Raw genomic sequence first — 15,548 nt, 5'->3', positions numbered from 1 at the left:
ATTGGTAGTTTGATAGGGATTGCATTGAATCTGTAGATAGCTTTGGGTAATATAGTCATTTTGACAATATTTCTTCCTCCAATCCAAGAACATGATGTGTCTCTCCATTTGTTTGTGTCACCTTTGATTTCTTTCATCAGTGTCTTAGGGTTTTCTGAGTACAGATCTTTTACCTCCTTAGGTAGTTTTATTCCTAGGTATTTTATACTTTTTGTTGCAATGGTGAATGGGATTGTTTCCTTAATTTCTCTTTCTGATTTTCATTGAGGTTTCTGTGCATTAGTTTTTTATCCTGCAACCTTACCAAATTCATTGATTAGCTCTAGTAGTTTTCTGGTGGCATCTTTAGGATTCTCTATGTATAGTATCATGTCATCTGCAAGCAGTGCCAGTTTTACTTCTTCTTTTCCAATTTGTATTCCTTTTATTTCTTTTTCATCTCTGATTGCCATGGCTAGGACTTCCAGAACTATGTTGGATAATAGTGGTGAGACTGGACATCCTTGTCTTTTTCCTGATCTTAGAGGAAATGCTTTCAGTTTTTCACCATTGAGAATGATGTTGGCTGTGGGTTTGTCTATATGGCCTTTATTATGTTGAGGTAGATTCCCTCTATGCCCACTTTCTGGAGAGTTTTTATCATAAATTCGTGTTGAATTTTGTCAAAAGCTTTCTCTGCATCTATTGAGTTGATCATATGGATTTTATTCTTCAATTTGTTAATATGGTGTATCACATTGATTGATTTGCATATATTGAAGAATCCTTGCATCCCTGGGATAAATCTCACTTGATCATGGTGTATGATCCGTTTAATGTGTTGTTGGATTCTGTTTGTTAGTATTTTGTTGAGGACTTTTGCATCCATATTCATCAGTGATATTGGTGTGTAATTTTCTTTTTTTGTAGTACCTTTGTCTGGTTTTGGCATCAGGGCAATGGTGGCCTCATAGAATGGGTTTGGGGGTGTTCTTCCCTCTGCAATTTTTTGGAAGAACTTGAGAAGAATGGGTGTTAGCTCTTCTCCAAATGTTTGATAGAATTCATCTGTGAAGCCATCTTGTCTTGGACTATTGTTTGTTGGAAGATTTTTTTTTTTTTTTGCAGTACATGGGCCTCTCACTCTTGTGGCCTCTCCCATTGTGGATCACAGGCTCTGGACGCACAGGCTCAGCGGCCATGGCTCACAGGCCCAGCTGCTTGGCGGCATGTGGGATCTTCCCGGACTGGGGCATGAACCCATGTCCCCTGCATTGGCAGGTGGACTCTCAACCACTGCACCACCACGGAAGTCCTTGTTGGAAGATTTTTAATCACAGTTTCAATTTCATTACTTATGATTGGTCTGTTCATATTTTCTATTTCTTCCTGATTCAGTCTTGGAAGGTTATACCTTCCTCAGAATTTGTCCATTTCTTCTAGGTTGTCCATTGTATTGGCATAGAGTTGCTTGTAGTAGTCTCTTATGATGCTTTGTGTTTCTGTGTTGTCTGTTGTAAACTCTCTTTTTTCATTTCTAATTTTATTGATATGAGTGCTCTCTCTCTTTTACTTGATGAGTCTGGCTAAAGGTTTATCAATTTTGTCTGTCTTCTCAAACAACCACCTTTTAGTTTTATTGATCTTTGTTATTGTTTTCTTTGTTTCTATTTCATTTATTTCTGCTCTTATCTTTATGATTTCTTTCCTTCTACTAACTTTGGGTTTTATTGTTGTTGTTGTTCGTCTTTCTCTAGTTCCTTTAGGTGTAAGGTTAGATTGTTTATTTTTTTTCTTGTTTCTTGAGGTAGGATTGTATTGCTGTAAACTTCCCTCTTACAACTGCTTTTGCTGCATCCCATAGGTTTTGGATCATCGTGTTTTCATTGTCATTTGTCTCTAGGTATTTTTTGATTTCCTCTTTGATTTCTTCAGTGATCTCTTGGTTATTTAGTAATGTATTGTTTAGCCTCCATGTGTTTGTGTTTTTTACGTTTTTCCCCCTATAATTCTATTCTAATCTCAGAGCGTTTTGGTCAGAAAAGATGCCTGATATGATTTCAATTTTCTTAAATTTACCAAGTCTTGATTTGTGACCCAAGATGAGATCTATCCTGGAGAATGTTCCATGTGCACTTGAGAAGAAAGTGTAATCTGCTGTTTTCAGATGGAATGTCCTATAAATATCAATTAAATCTATTTGGTCTATTGTGTCATTTAAAGCTTGTGTTTCCTTATTAATTTCCTCTCTGGATGATCTGTCCATTGGTTTTAGTGAGGTTTTAAAGTCCATCACTATTACTGTGTTACTGTCGATTTCCTCTTTTAGAACTGTTAGCATTTGTCTTATATATTGAAGTACTCCTATGTTGGGTGCATATATAATTATAATTGTTATATCTTCTTCTTGGATTAATCCCTTGATCATTATGTAGTGTCCTTCCTTGTCTCTTGTAACATTCTTTATTTTAAAGTCTATTTTATCTTATATGAGTGTTGCTCCACCAGCTTTCTTTTGATTTCCATTTGCATGGAATATCTTTTTCCATCCTGTCACTTTCAGTCTGTATGTGTCCCTAGGTCTGAAGTGGGTCTCTTGTAGACAGCATATAGATCGGTCTTGTTTTTTTTTAATCTATTCAGCAAGCCTGTGTCTTTTGGTTGGAGCATTTAATCCATTCACTTTTAAGGTAATTATCAATATGTATATTCCTATTAGCATTTTATTAATTTTTTTGGGCTTGTTTATGTAGGTCCGTTTCTTTTCTTGTGTTTCCCACTTAGAGAAGTTCCTTTAGCATTTGTTGTAGAGCTGGTTTGGTGGTGCTGAATTCTCTTTGCTTTTGGTTATCTGTAAAGCTTTTGATTTCTCCATTGAATCTGAATGAGGTCCTTGCTGGGTACAGTAATTTTGGTTGTAGGTTTTTCCTGTTCATATCTTTAAGTATATCATGCCACTCCCTTCTGGGTTGTATAGTTTCTGCTGAGAAATCAGCTGTTAACCTTATGGGAGTTACCTTGTATGTTATTTGTCATTTTTCCCTTGTTGCTTCCAGTAAGTTTTCTTTGTCTTTAATTTTTGCCAGTTTGATTACTATGTGTCTTGGCATGTTTCTCTTTGGGTTTATCCTGCCTGGAACTCTCTGCCTTTCCTGGACTTGGGTGGTATTTCCTTTCCCACGTTAGGGAAGTTTTCAACTATAATCTCTTCAAATATTTTCTTGGGTCCTTTCTCTCTCTCTTCTCCTTCTGGGACCCCTATAATGACAATGCTGGTGCATTTAATGTTGCCCCAGAGGTCTCTTAGGCTGTCTTCATTTCTTTTCATTCTTTTTTCTTTATCCTGTTCCAAGACAGTGAATTCCCCCATTCTATCTTCCAGGTCACTTATCCATTCTTCTGCCTCAGTTATTCCGCTATTTATTCCTTCTAGTGTATTTTTCATTTCAGTTATTGTATTGTTCATCTCTGTTTGTTTGTTCTTTAATTCTTCTTGGTCTTTGTTAAACATTTCTCCCATCTTCTCAATCTTTGCCTCCATTCTTTTTCTGAAATCCTGGATCATCTTCACTATCATTAATCTGAATTCTTTTCCTGAAAGGTTGCCTATCTCCACTTCATTTAGTTGTTTTTCTGGGGTTTTATCTTGTTCCTTCATTTGGTACATAGCCCTCTGCCTTTTCATTTTGTCTGTCTTTCTGTGAATGTGGTTTTTGTTCCACAGGTTGCAGGATTGTAGTTCTTCTTGCTTCTGCTCTCTGCCCTCTGGTGGATGAGGCTATCTAAGAGGCTTGTGCAAGTTTCCTGATGGGAGGGACTGGTGGTGGGTAGAGCTGAGTGTTGCTTTGGTGGGCAGAGCTCAGTAAAACTTTAATCTGCTTTCTGCTAATGGGTGGGGCTGAGTTCCCTCCCTGTTTGTTTTTTGCCTGGGGCGATTCAGCACTGGAGGCTACAGGCTCTTTGGTGGGCTAATGGTGGACTGTGGGAGGGTTCATTCCAAGAATACTTCCCAGAGATTCTGCTGCCAGTGTCCTTGTCCCCACAGTGAACCACAACCACCCCCACCTCTGCAGGAGTCCCTCCAATACTATCTGGTAGATCTGGTTCAGCCTCCTATTGGGTCACTGCTCCTTCCCCCTGCTTCCTGATGCACACACTACTTTGTGTGTCCCCTCCAAAAGTGAAGTCTCTGTTTTCCCCAGTCTTGTCAAAGTCGTGCAATCAAATCCCGATAGCCTTCAAAGAATGATCCTCTGTGGATTCCTCCTCCCATTTCCGGAAGCCTCACGTGAGGCTCAGAACCTTCACTCCAGTGGGTAGACTTCTGTGGTATAATTGTTCTTCAGTTTGTGAGTGACCTACCTAGTGGTTATGGGATTTGATTTTATTGTGATTGCACCCCTCCTACCATCTCATTGTGGTTTCTCCTTTGTATTTGGATGTGGGGTATCTTTTTTGGTGAGTTCCAGGGTCTTCCTTTCGATGATTTTTCAGCAGTTAGTTGTGATTCTAGTGCTCTTGCAAGAGGGAGTGAGCACACGTCCTTCTATTCCACCATCTTGAACCAATTTCCCATCCATGCAAACACTTTTATCATTAGCTTGCATCTTGTCCACCAACATCTCAGTGGCCAAGACAATCATATGACTTAGTTTAAAATTCAGAAGTGAAGAATTCCTGTCTTCCTATCCTGAGGCATTGGGAAAGGTGTGGGTCTGTAACACAACAGAAGGAACTCATAAATGGAGGCTGTAACTCAATCTACCACACTGATACGATTATGTTTGTTATATAATTCCATCTAGGAACATGTAGTTGTACTTTTTCATCTTTTTTGTTTTATTTTATTCTGCTCCTGCTGCAGCATAACCTCTTCTTGGGCTGGCTGGTTTACTGTTGCTGTCGCTAGATTTAAAACTCTGCACTGCTGATCGCCATTCTTCAGCATTCAAAACCTCCTAGCAGGACAGCTGCCGGGGAGCACAGTGCATCACTCTGTGTCCTGCCCCATCTGTCCCCTTGGGTTGCCACCCACCATCGCCTTGCTATGACCACCCTGCAAATAATCCTCATGGCCAGGGACCCTGGAGCTTCTGCCTTGTGGGGGGCAAGGATTTCAAGCAGCCTCTCAGCAGCAGTTCCTGGGTCACTCCCAGAAGCAAGACTGCTATAGCTAATTCTGTGTGTAATCACAGCCATTGATGGGGAAAATACCAGCAGTATGATGCACTTGGAAGCTCAGAACAAAGTCAAGGGCTGCACAGAAAATATGACTCTCATAGTAGCCAGATCTGAAAGAAAATATGGTCTCCTCTGGTGACAGAGGAAGGGAAACATCACTCATATAAGATGAATTTAGTCTCTGAACCCCAAGAGATCCTACATATAGGAAGTGCCCACAACAAAAGTTCCATGCCCTTTCCGTCTCACCTGCCTCCAATTCTACCCCCGGGGTCATCACAAACCAGTACAACAACCCAGCTGACCTCTACTCTTCTGAAAACATCTCCAACTTCAACTATGCCTTGGAGTCAAAGAAAGCAGCCAGTGGGCAGGAGATGAATGGCAGAGCCTTAGACCATTCTCAGCTTCCAAGCAGACTTGTCATTGACAAAGATTCTGAAGTCTTCTTCAGAGAAACAGGAGTTAAATGAGGCTCTGAAACAGTCCTCTTCATTCCTGGTTTTGCAGGAAATCTTGGAGTCTGAGGAGAAAGGGGATCCCAACAAGCCATCAGGATTCAGAAGTGTTAAGGCTCCAGTCACCAAAGTGGCTGCATGAATTGGAAATACCCAGAAGTTGCTCATGTGTGATAAATGTGGCATTGGCATTGCCAGCGTGTTTTTTGAAGATGCGGGACCTTCCCCACCACCCTGAGTGTTATGTGTGCACCGACTGTGGCACCAACCTGAAACAGAAAGACCATTTCTTTGTGGAGGAACAGGTCTACTGTGAAAAGCATGCCTGGGAGTGGGTCACTCCACCTGAGGGGTCCGATGACGTGATCACTGTGTTCCCCAAGTGAGCTGGCAGCTCTGCACCCAGCACTGTTCTCCAACGAGCCCCTTCTGCATCTTGTCCTCTAAAAGCTCTGGCCTCTCTTTTCTTGAAAGTTATTAATTACTTTGGTTTTATCTCTGCTTATTAAACGTCATGTCCCCCTTTGCTAGGTGCCTCACGCTGGCTGCATGATGCCTGCTTTTATAATCAGCAGAGAATGGTTTTGTTCAGTGTCCCCTTGCCAGCGTCACTGTGTCTTCTCTTCACCTCCATTCATCTCTGCTGCAAATGAACATCAGCCAAATTTGAACCAAACTGAATTTAATGTCTGACAATGATTTCATTTTTACTCAATAAATAGACTTCAAAAACAAACAAAAAAACGCCCCAACCCGCCTCCCCCCACCCAAAATACCTCCTAGCAGGCCAATGTGCCTGTCCCATACTCAGCTGTTGGTGATCACATGCTGGCAGCCCTTCACTAGTCTGCAGCACCGGTGGGGGGGGGGGGAGTTGGGGGGATGCTGCTCCCGTCTCCAGTACCTTGCAGTGGGTCTACCATCCAGTTCTCTGAGTTGCTCACTCCCAGCGGCGAGCCTGGGCAGGGAAAGGAATCTCGGCCTTCAAGGCCCTCAGGCTCCCGAGATGGTGGCAGCCTTGCTGGACAGACACACGCGGTCCTTCAACCTCAGCCACGCTGCCCCAAGACTCGGACACCGGCCCACGACGCCTGCCCGGAGGCCCGTGTGGACGCAGCCGTCGGCCTCCCACCCAACCCCCCAACCCAGCTTCACTTCCCGAGAACATCGTTCAGACGTTAGAAAAGCTCTGTCTGGTTCCCTCTTGTCACCGGCCGAGAGGGCTAGAAGGACATACCACCCACCTCCATGATACCTACAGTGGAGACAGATGCTCCTTAATGGGACCTCAAAGGCCAAAAAAAAAGAAAGAAAAGACATTGTTGAATCCGTTACAGAAAAGAATGGGCACCAAACCTCAATAAATACTAATTCCATGGCATTTCAGTGTCTTGAAAGCCTGGTAGGTATTTGTAAATTTGTTGTGATGCTTGTGGTCTTGAAGCAATATTTGAACTCTTTCCAATGGAGTGAAAATTTCTTCTGTTGACCCCCCAAGTACTGCTGCTGGGCTCAGGGTTGCAAACTCCGAGGAACTGATAGGCTTACAGGGAAGGCAAGATAAATCCTCATAGAGGCAAAATGTAAGTGCCAGCGTAGCTGTCTTCTGCATTAATGGGAGAAGGATTCCGGGATACAAGTTTCGAAATCCATCCCCCCTCAAGTGAAATACTGCATCCCAGGTTTTGATTCCATACAGCTGTCACTGGAAAGAGGACTTTCTGAATGGGAAATGTGGCTGCTACATTGTTGAAAGCACACAGCAGCCACACAAGTAATGCTTCATTTCGCCAACATTTGCAATATGAGGTGATATATCTCATTTCGAAGACATTAGGGTTGGAGGCCTCTTTTCATGAGCTTCTGAATTTATATTGCTTAAGATCTTACTTCTTCAAGATGGATTTTTTTAAACCCATTACCACAGGCGCCGGACTCCATGCCTGATGGCCGCCCACTCACAAGTGGGGGAGCCCAGGAGCCCTCAACCCAGCACTGGTGCAGAGAATTATGGTTTTTTCTTGTTTGTTTTGTTTTTTTGGCCATGCTGCCTGGCTCGTGGGATCTTAGTTTCCCAAACGGGGATCGAACCCGGGCCCCAGCTGTGAAACCAGAGTCCTAACCACTGGATCACAAGGGAATTCCCGAGAATGATGTTTTTAACAACTTGAGAATGTCACTTTGCAGTACCTGTGCCTGACACTGCCACCTGGTATACTCCATTTGAGAGACTGTCAGTGCTTGTTATTGGGTTCTAGTGGATACTGAAAAGCTAAAAAAGTAACAGCAGGTGGTACTACACACTGACATCCCTATCCTGAGATGGGTCAGAAATAAGAACACCAACAAAGTGGGTATTGCCAAACAAGCCTCCATTACTATTGGAAATGGTATATCCAGGAAATTAAACCAGGCATTAATGACATCTTACAGGTACATGAAAAAGTGCCCACTCATTGGCCAAACACGGCTATCTTAGATGGAGGGTCTGTGCCAGCCACTCCGGCTTCTTCCAGGCTTTGTTACACCCAGTTTCCTGAGGCTACCTGGGCCTGGTTCACAGACAGACTAGCTAATTAAAGGATGATGGGGTATACCCAAATAAAACTGCTTAAAACTGTGCATGGTAAAGGGAACTCTGCTCAGTTGGAGGGAGCTGTAGACTGTAATGCTTGCCTGGAAACACCCCCCCACCCCCAGCCCAAGTGCACCTTATTATATTTTCACTGACTCTGAGGCAACTGAGGCAGTCACTGTGGTGGGACAACTGGATGAAAAAGTTTCATTTTCTCATTTTCTATGGGGACAAACCTTATGGCAGCACATTGCACAAGACCCAAACCCTCTGTGACCCATGTGGATGCCAAAGAGAAAGGATCTTTCGATGATGAACATCACTGGAATACACAAGCTTGTCAAACCTGTACTGCCAGGTAGCAGGTGCCCTTAAAGGATGGAATGGGCCCCTCTGAAAGGAAAAACTGACCAAGATAACTGACAAAGTAGGCTCAGCTCCCAGTGGAGCATACTCTTCATAAAGACACTTTGGGGTCTAAAAGTAGCAATTCCTAGAAATAGTACCACCTATTTAAATAGAATGTTGGTCATGCTGGGGGATGGAGGAGACCTAGACTGCTTGTAAGATTCCCATACTGCATAATTAACCCTTCTTTCTGTACCTCCCCTGCTTACCTCTTGGGAAACGGCTACTGGAGTTTCAGAGTAGCAAAAAAGAACGGAGGGTGGGTGACTCTTATCTGGTGTTTCTTTTGCCATCTGGCTATATTTGTTGAATTGAGGCAATTGTGCCTATGATAATGATCAGGAATATGAGGTTTTCATATTCCACCACAACTCCTAAGGTGGTCCTGTTGCGACCACACATCAGGGGGTGAGAGAAATTTTCAAGAGTAGTACAAAGTATATATACTGCTGAGCCACATTAGGATGAATCTGAGTTTATGGTGTGGGTAAGACACGGGAAGGATTCTTCAAACATGATGGAGTGACAGGTGCAGGAACCGGTCATTCTGATTATCTGGCTGTGGAAGGACCCTGGCTGATGGGAAGAAAACACTTTAGAGCCTGGGATGTCAGGGGTAAAGGGAGGTACCTAATCTCACTCTGAGCTATTTGTCTGCAGGGAATTTGGCCAATTTAACCCAGACTGCCACCGCCACCCTCCAATATGCTGGCCAGCATTGAATCTTCATCAGAAACCTCCCAATAGCCACTGATACCAGAAAGGAATAGCCTCCACTTGAAACAACAGAACAAAATTGACTTTGTGGACACTAATATTATTGTTAGACATTTTTGTACATTTCTCATTGACTACTGATTCTTCTAAATTCTATAGCATAAGTGCACTGATAGAGACTTAGACCGAATCTGTTTCATGTCTTGGGCAACACTGGACAAGAGGGTCTATGCTAGTATGACTCTCCATCTGGGCCAAGTCAGTTAACTATGTCGTAAACCCAGGTGCAGCATGAGGTGTTGGCAACCACACACACACCACAGTAACTGGCCAGCAGAAAGTCCAGGACAATGTGATTGTCCATTATCAGTTACTTAGAGCATGTGATGGGATGGCCTTTGCTACCAAGAATTCTTGGTTGAATATGTAAAAGGCCAAAGGGTGTGGACATGTAGGGGAATGGCTCCACCTGGGCACCCTGGCAACCTTGCATATAACAACATAACCCTCACAGGCAAAGGTTTGAATCACAGGTAATCTGACTTTTGGCAGAACACCTTGTGACCCCCCCCCCCGACCCGGAACACAAGAGGATGGAAGGTCTGTGAGAGCGGCTCTGGGCCATTTCTTACTCGCTTTCCTATGTTCCCTGAAGCCTGCCACTGCCTCTTGGGTTCTGAGGAGGTATGAGGCTTCCTGTCCCATCCACCACCACCCCTCAGAATAGAGTTGCAGAATATAAAACTGCTTAGCTGCAGTCTAGAACTGGCTCCTCAGCAGTGGGTATAACCCAGCCTGTGCCTTGCCTTTTTGGTGTGTAAGCTTGACAAATGAAAGATGCTACAACTTCCCCTCGCTACTAAGAAGTAAAACAGAAAACCAGAAGAAAAACAGCATCACTCAGGGAACTCTATGGATTAATGCCACAGTCCAAGACTTGAAAGAAGCAGGGATGGTGATATCTATCATATTTAAACTCACCAGTTTGGCCTGTGCAGAGCTCAAATGAATTTTGGAGATTGACTGTGGGTTATTATTAACTGAGTCAGGGACTCTAATTATGATTGCAAGGTCAGATTTAAAAATTTTACTGGAGGGACTTCCCTGGTGGTCCAGTGGTTATATGGATCTGTTCTCCCAATGCAGGGGGCCCGGGTTCGATCCCTGGTCAGGGAACTAGATCCTGCATGCATGCCGCAACTAAGAGTTCACATGCCACAACTAAAAAGACCCACATGCTGCAACTAAAGATCCCACATGCCACAAGGAAGATCCTGCATGCCGCAACTAAGACCCGGAGCAACCAAATAAATAAGTAAATATTTTTAAAAATAATAAAATATAAAAAAAATTAAAATGTTCCTGGAGCAAATCAAAATGGCCCCTGGAACTTTGTATACAGCTGCTGACCCAGCTAATGCCTTTTTCTTCATATCAACTTGCAAGGACCACCAGAAAGTTGCTTTTACCTATCAGTGGTCACCGCATACCTTCACAGCACCATGGGGCCAGGTCTATTCTTTTCTCTGCCATAATATAGTCTACAGAGATATTGACTTGACATTCCACAAAACATAACACTGGTTCACTATATTAAGATTATGCTGATTGGATTTGATGAGCAGGAAGAAGAACTTTAGATGCCTTTATTAAGACATATATGAACCACATTATGGGAGATACAGCCAATGAAAATCCAGGGAGTTGTCACCTGAGTGTAGTTTCCAGGGTTTCAGTAGTCTGTGGCAAAAGACCAGGTTCCACACCTTGTACCACCTGCCATGAACAAAGGTACATAACTCTTGGTAGACCTTTTTGGAATTGAGAGGCAACATATATCACAGGTGAGTATACTCTCTTGACTCATCTACAGAGTTGCTCATGAGAAAGACAGTTTCAAGTTAAACCAGAGAAAGATGAAGCTCTGTGATAAGTCCAGGCTGTAATACAAGCTGCTCTACAACCTGGTGCTTATGCTCCAGCAGGTCCAATGATGCTCAAAGTGTGGCAAATACAGTTGATGTATGGAGCTTCTCACAAACATGAACAGGAGAACAACAGCTTGATTTCTGGGGATTTTTAGAAAATATCCACTTCTGGAGATAACTATTCTCTTTTTGAGAGTAGCTTCTGGTTTGCTACTGGGCCTTGGTAGATACTGAACTCCTAACTCCAGAACATGAGGTAGTCCTGTGGCCTGAACTTCCCATAATGAACACACTTGGCCATAAGTTTGAGCATGTGTAGAAGCAATTTAACATCAAACGTAAATGGTATGTAAGAGATCAGATTTGAGTAAGTTGGGAAAACCTGAGTAGGTTGCACGAGCAGGGGGCTCAGACTCCTTTGACATGAATTCCTGTTGCATTTTCTGCTCTCTTTCGATCCATGCTTATGGCCTTATGAAATGTTCCTGATGACCAACTGACTGAGGAAAACACTTGAAACTGGTTTACATCTGGGTCTGCACAATTAGCTGGTAATACAGAAAAGTGGCCAGCTATTAGCACTGCAGGGGTGACCCTGAAGTACAAAGGATTTTCCTTCCTTGCCTGTAATGCTTCTGCCAGCAACAGCATCTGTGGACTCACAGGATGCCTTATGCACTTTCATGATAATTCACCCACTGTTGTATTGAATCAAGAAGCTCATTTCACAGCAAAGAATGTTCAGCAATGGACTCATGCCCATAACATTAAGTGCTCTTACCACGCACCCCATCACCTGGAAGTGGCTGGCCTAATTGAAAGGTAGAAGGGCTTAGATTCAGTGTGGCATCTGTTGGGAGAGGTTCGGCTGTGTTTAACAGTTTAAACAGTATATACTTTGTGTCAGAGACAATTATATGGTGTTGTCTCCCCTATGGCCGGAATACATTGCTCTGTGAGTGAGGAATAGAATTGGGTGTGGCTCCTGTGACAATTACATCTAGTAACCCATTTGCAGAATTTTTGTATTTTGTCCCAGCAAATTAGAGTTATAATAGTTCAGAGGGTTAGTGCTCAAGGAATTAATATCAGAGGACCTAGCAATTACGAGACTTCTATCTGAATACTTTATACTCTTTATTCCATTGAACCAACAAAAAGAGAGTACTGTCCAGTGTGATTGATCCTGATTTCCAAGGGGTAAGGGAGGTTGCTGCTACCCAGTGGGGGCAATGAAGGCTATGTTAGGAACCCAGGGGATTCTTGGGGTGCCTCTTTGTGCTTCCATGCTCAATTTTAAAGATTAATGGAAAACTACTACAACTAAAAGGTGGCAGGATTGAGGACTCAGACCCTTTGGGAATATAGTTTTGGATCACTCCACTTGATACAGAACTGAGGCTAATTGAGGTTCTGAGTGAGGGCAGGGGAAATACAGAATAAGTAGTGAAAGAAAGAAGCTACAGATTTTAATCAGGGCCCCCTGACAAATTACAGGAACAAGTATGACAATAGCTTTGCATTTTTTCTTTGCTTGTAATATGTATGTGTTGATAGTACATATTCACCATTTTTATCTTTTCTCTCCTACCACTGTTTTACATATATACAAATTATTAGATTTAATTTTTTTCTTTTTTAAATTTTTAATTTAAAAATTTTATATTGGAGTATAGCTGATTAACAACGTTGTGTTAGATTCAGGTGTACAGCAGAGTGATTCAGTTATACATATACATGTATCGATTCTTTCTCAAATTCCTTTCTCATTTAGGTTATTACAGAGAATTGAGCAGAGTTCCCTGTGCTATACAGTAGGCCCTTGTTGGCTATCTATTTTAAATATAGCAGTGTGTACATGTCAATCCCAAATTCCCAATCTATCCCTCCCCCCCAACATTTCCCCCCCTGGTAACCATAAATTTGTTCTCTAAATCTGTGAGTCTGTTTCTGTTTTATAAATAAGTTCATTTGTATCATTGTTTCTAAGATTCCTCATATAAGCAATGTCATATATTTGTATTTCTTTGCCTTACTTAGTATGATAATCTCCAGGTCCATCTATTTTGCTGCAAATGGCATTATTTCATTCTTTTTTATGGATGAGTAATATTCCATTGTATATATGTACCACATCTTCTTTATCCATTGATCTATCGACAGACATTTAAGTTGCTTCTATGTCTTGGATATTGTAAACAGCACTGTAATGAACATTGGGATGCATGTCTTTTCAAACCGTGTTCTTCTCCAGATTTATGCTCAGGAGTGGGATTACTGGATCATAGAGTAGCTCTATTTTTAGTTTCTTAAGGAACCTCCATACTGTTCTCCATAGTGGCTGAACCAATGCACATTTCCACCAGAAGTGTAGGAGGGTTCCCTTTTCTCCACATCCTTTCTAGCATTTATTGTTTGTAGACTTTTTAATGATGGCCTTTCTGATTGTTGTGAGGTGATATCTCATTGTAATTTTGATTTTCGTTTCTCTAATAATTAGTGATGTTGAGAATCTTTTCATGTGCCTGTTGGCCATCAGTATGTCTTCTTTGGACAAATGTCTGTTTCAGTCTTCTGCCCATTTTTTGGCCGGGTTGTTTGGGTTTTTTTTTATATTGAGCCACATGAGCTGTTTGTAAATATTGAAGATTAATCCCTTGTTGGTCACATGGTTTGCAAATATTTTCTCCCATTCTTTGGGTTGTCTTTTACTTTTGTTTATGGTTTCCTTTGCTGTGCAAAAGCTTTTGAGTTTAATTAGGTCCCATTTGTGTTTATTTCCATTATGCTAGGAGATGGATCAAAAAAGATATTGCTGCAATTTATGTTAAAGAGAGCTCTGCCTATACTTTTCTCTAAGAGTTTTATAGTATCCAGTCTTACATTTATGTCTTTAATTGATTTTGAGTTTATTTTTGTGCATGGTGTTAAAGAATGTTCTAATTTATTTTTTTTTACATGTAGCTGGCCAGTTTTCCCAGCACCATTTATTGAAGAGACTGTCTTTTCTCCATTGTATAGTCTTACCTCCTTTGTAGTAGATTCATTGACCATAGGTGCATGGGTTTATTTCTGGGCTTTCTATCCTGTTCCATTAATCTATATTTCTGTTTTTGTGCCAGTACCATACTGTTTTGTTGACTGTACCTTTGTAGTATAGTCTGAAGCCAGGGATTCTGACTCCTCCAGCTCTGTTTTTTCTTTCTCAAAATTGCCTTGGCTTGGAATTTAATTTTATAATTTAGTTTTCAGGTAACAGAATATTCAGTGGAGCCATGATGAATTCTGAAGAATAATTAATATAGTCAGCAATGTATATAATGACTGTTGGAACTGTGCATTTCCTTATTATGGAGAGAGGGTGAAAATGTCTTCAGATATACAGAAGAAAGCTGTATTTTGTTTGGTGGAAATACACAGTTACATTGTTTTATATAAGTTCTAACATGTGTTGAAGGGTGCATAAGGACACTCAGCAAACAAAAGGGTGGGCAGTTGTCCCTTTCCTTTCTCCTTGTAGGTGAATTTACATTCTAAGGGGCAGAGTCTGCTTTAGACTTAATCTCTCATAGCAAATTTTGAGAAATATGTTCACCATGTTGACTCAGAAAATATTCAAATCATACACAAGCAAAAGTGGGATTCAGGAGTGTAATTTTCTACCAGCTGTCTTGGGAGTGTGGAGGTTGGGTAGGTGGGAAGAACACAAGAGACAGGAAAGAGCAGAGAAGGGAGGTCGAGTCAGAAGAAGCAGAGTCACCAACCATGATGTTCTTTGTAGAAGCGGGAGTTTTGAGCATTGTGATTGGAAGAGTCACTGTGGCTGTGCTGAGCAAGGAGAGAGTTGAGAAGGGAATGGCTGCAGATATGAAGGGGATCAAGGAAGAAGGGCACTGGCCACACAATACCTCTCCCTGGAACACTCTTCCCACACCACTTAAAAATCTCATTCTTCCTCCAAAGCTCACATCTCTCCCAGGAAGACTGCACTGATTTCAGTGGTCTGTGCCAGCCCTCTTCTCTGGACTTCCTACCTGTGTGCTCACTCCTCTCCCTCACTGTGGCCACACTCTGTCTCTGATTAGAGTCAATTATTGTTTCCTTCTCTGGCTCATCCAATGAACCACGAGCTCCTAAAGGAAAGGAACAGAGTCTTACTTTTGCCTTTTATCTTCAATATCTGCCACATAGGAAGCCACACACAGAAGACAGGTCAATTTATACATGTTTTGTTCGTGAATGATTTCAGAGGTGCAGAGTGGGCATTTGATTGTACCTTTGCAGAGCGGTTCTTGGGGATTC

At 42.0% G+C, this 15,548-nt stretch overlaps 2 pseudogenes across 2 annotated transcripts in view; one reads left to right on the top strand and one right to left on the bottom strand.

Moving 5' to 3' along the window:
- Positions 1 to 5,026: 5,026 nt before the first annotated feature.
- LOC309973398 (PDZ and LIM domain protein 1-like) lies at positions 5,027 to 6,004 on the top strand (annotated as a pseudogene). Its single transcript has one exon. The product of its transcript is annotated as a PDZ and LIM domain protein 1-like (transcript).
- Positions 6,005 to 6,873: 869 nt separating this feature from the next.
- Positions 6,874 to 15,548, bottom strand: part of LOC309973514 (mitochondrial nicotinamide adenine dinucleotide transporter SLC25A51-like) — a 27,493-nt pseudogene continuing 18,818 nt past the window's right edge. The window contains exon 2 of the transcript in view: positions 6,874 to 7,510. The product of the transcript in view is annotated as a mitochondrial nicotinamide adenine dinucleotide transporter SLC25A51-like (transcript). The remainder of the gene's footprint in view (positions 7,511 to 15,548) is intronic.

This window comes from Leucopleurus acutus (genome assembly GCF_964270905.1).
Source record: "Leucopleurus acutus genome assembly, chromosome: 16".
Lineage (NCBI taxonomy): Eukaryota > Metazoa > Chordata > Mammalia > Artiodactyla > Delphinidae > Leucopleurus > Leucopleurus acutus.
The sequence above is the reverse complement of the archived record's forward strand: the minus strand, read 5'-3'. Positions and strand labels throughout refer to the sequence as shown.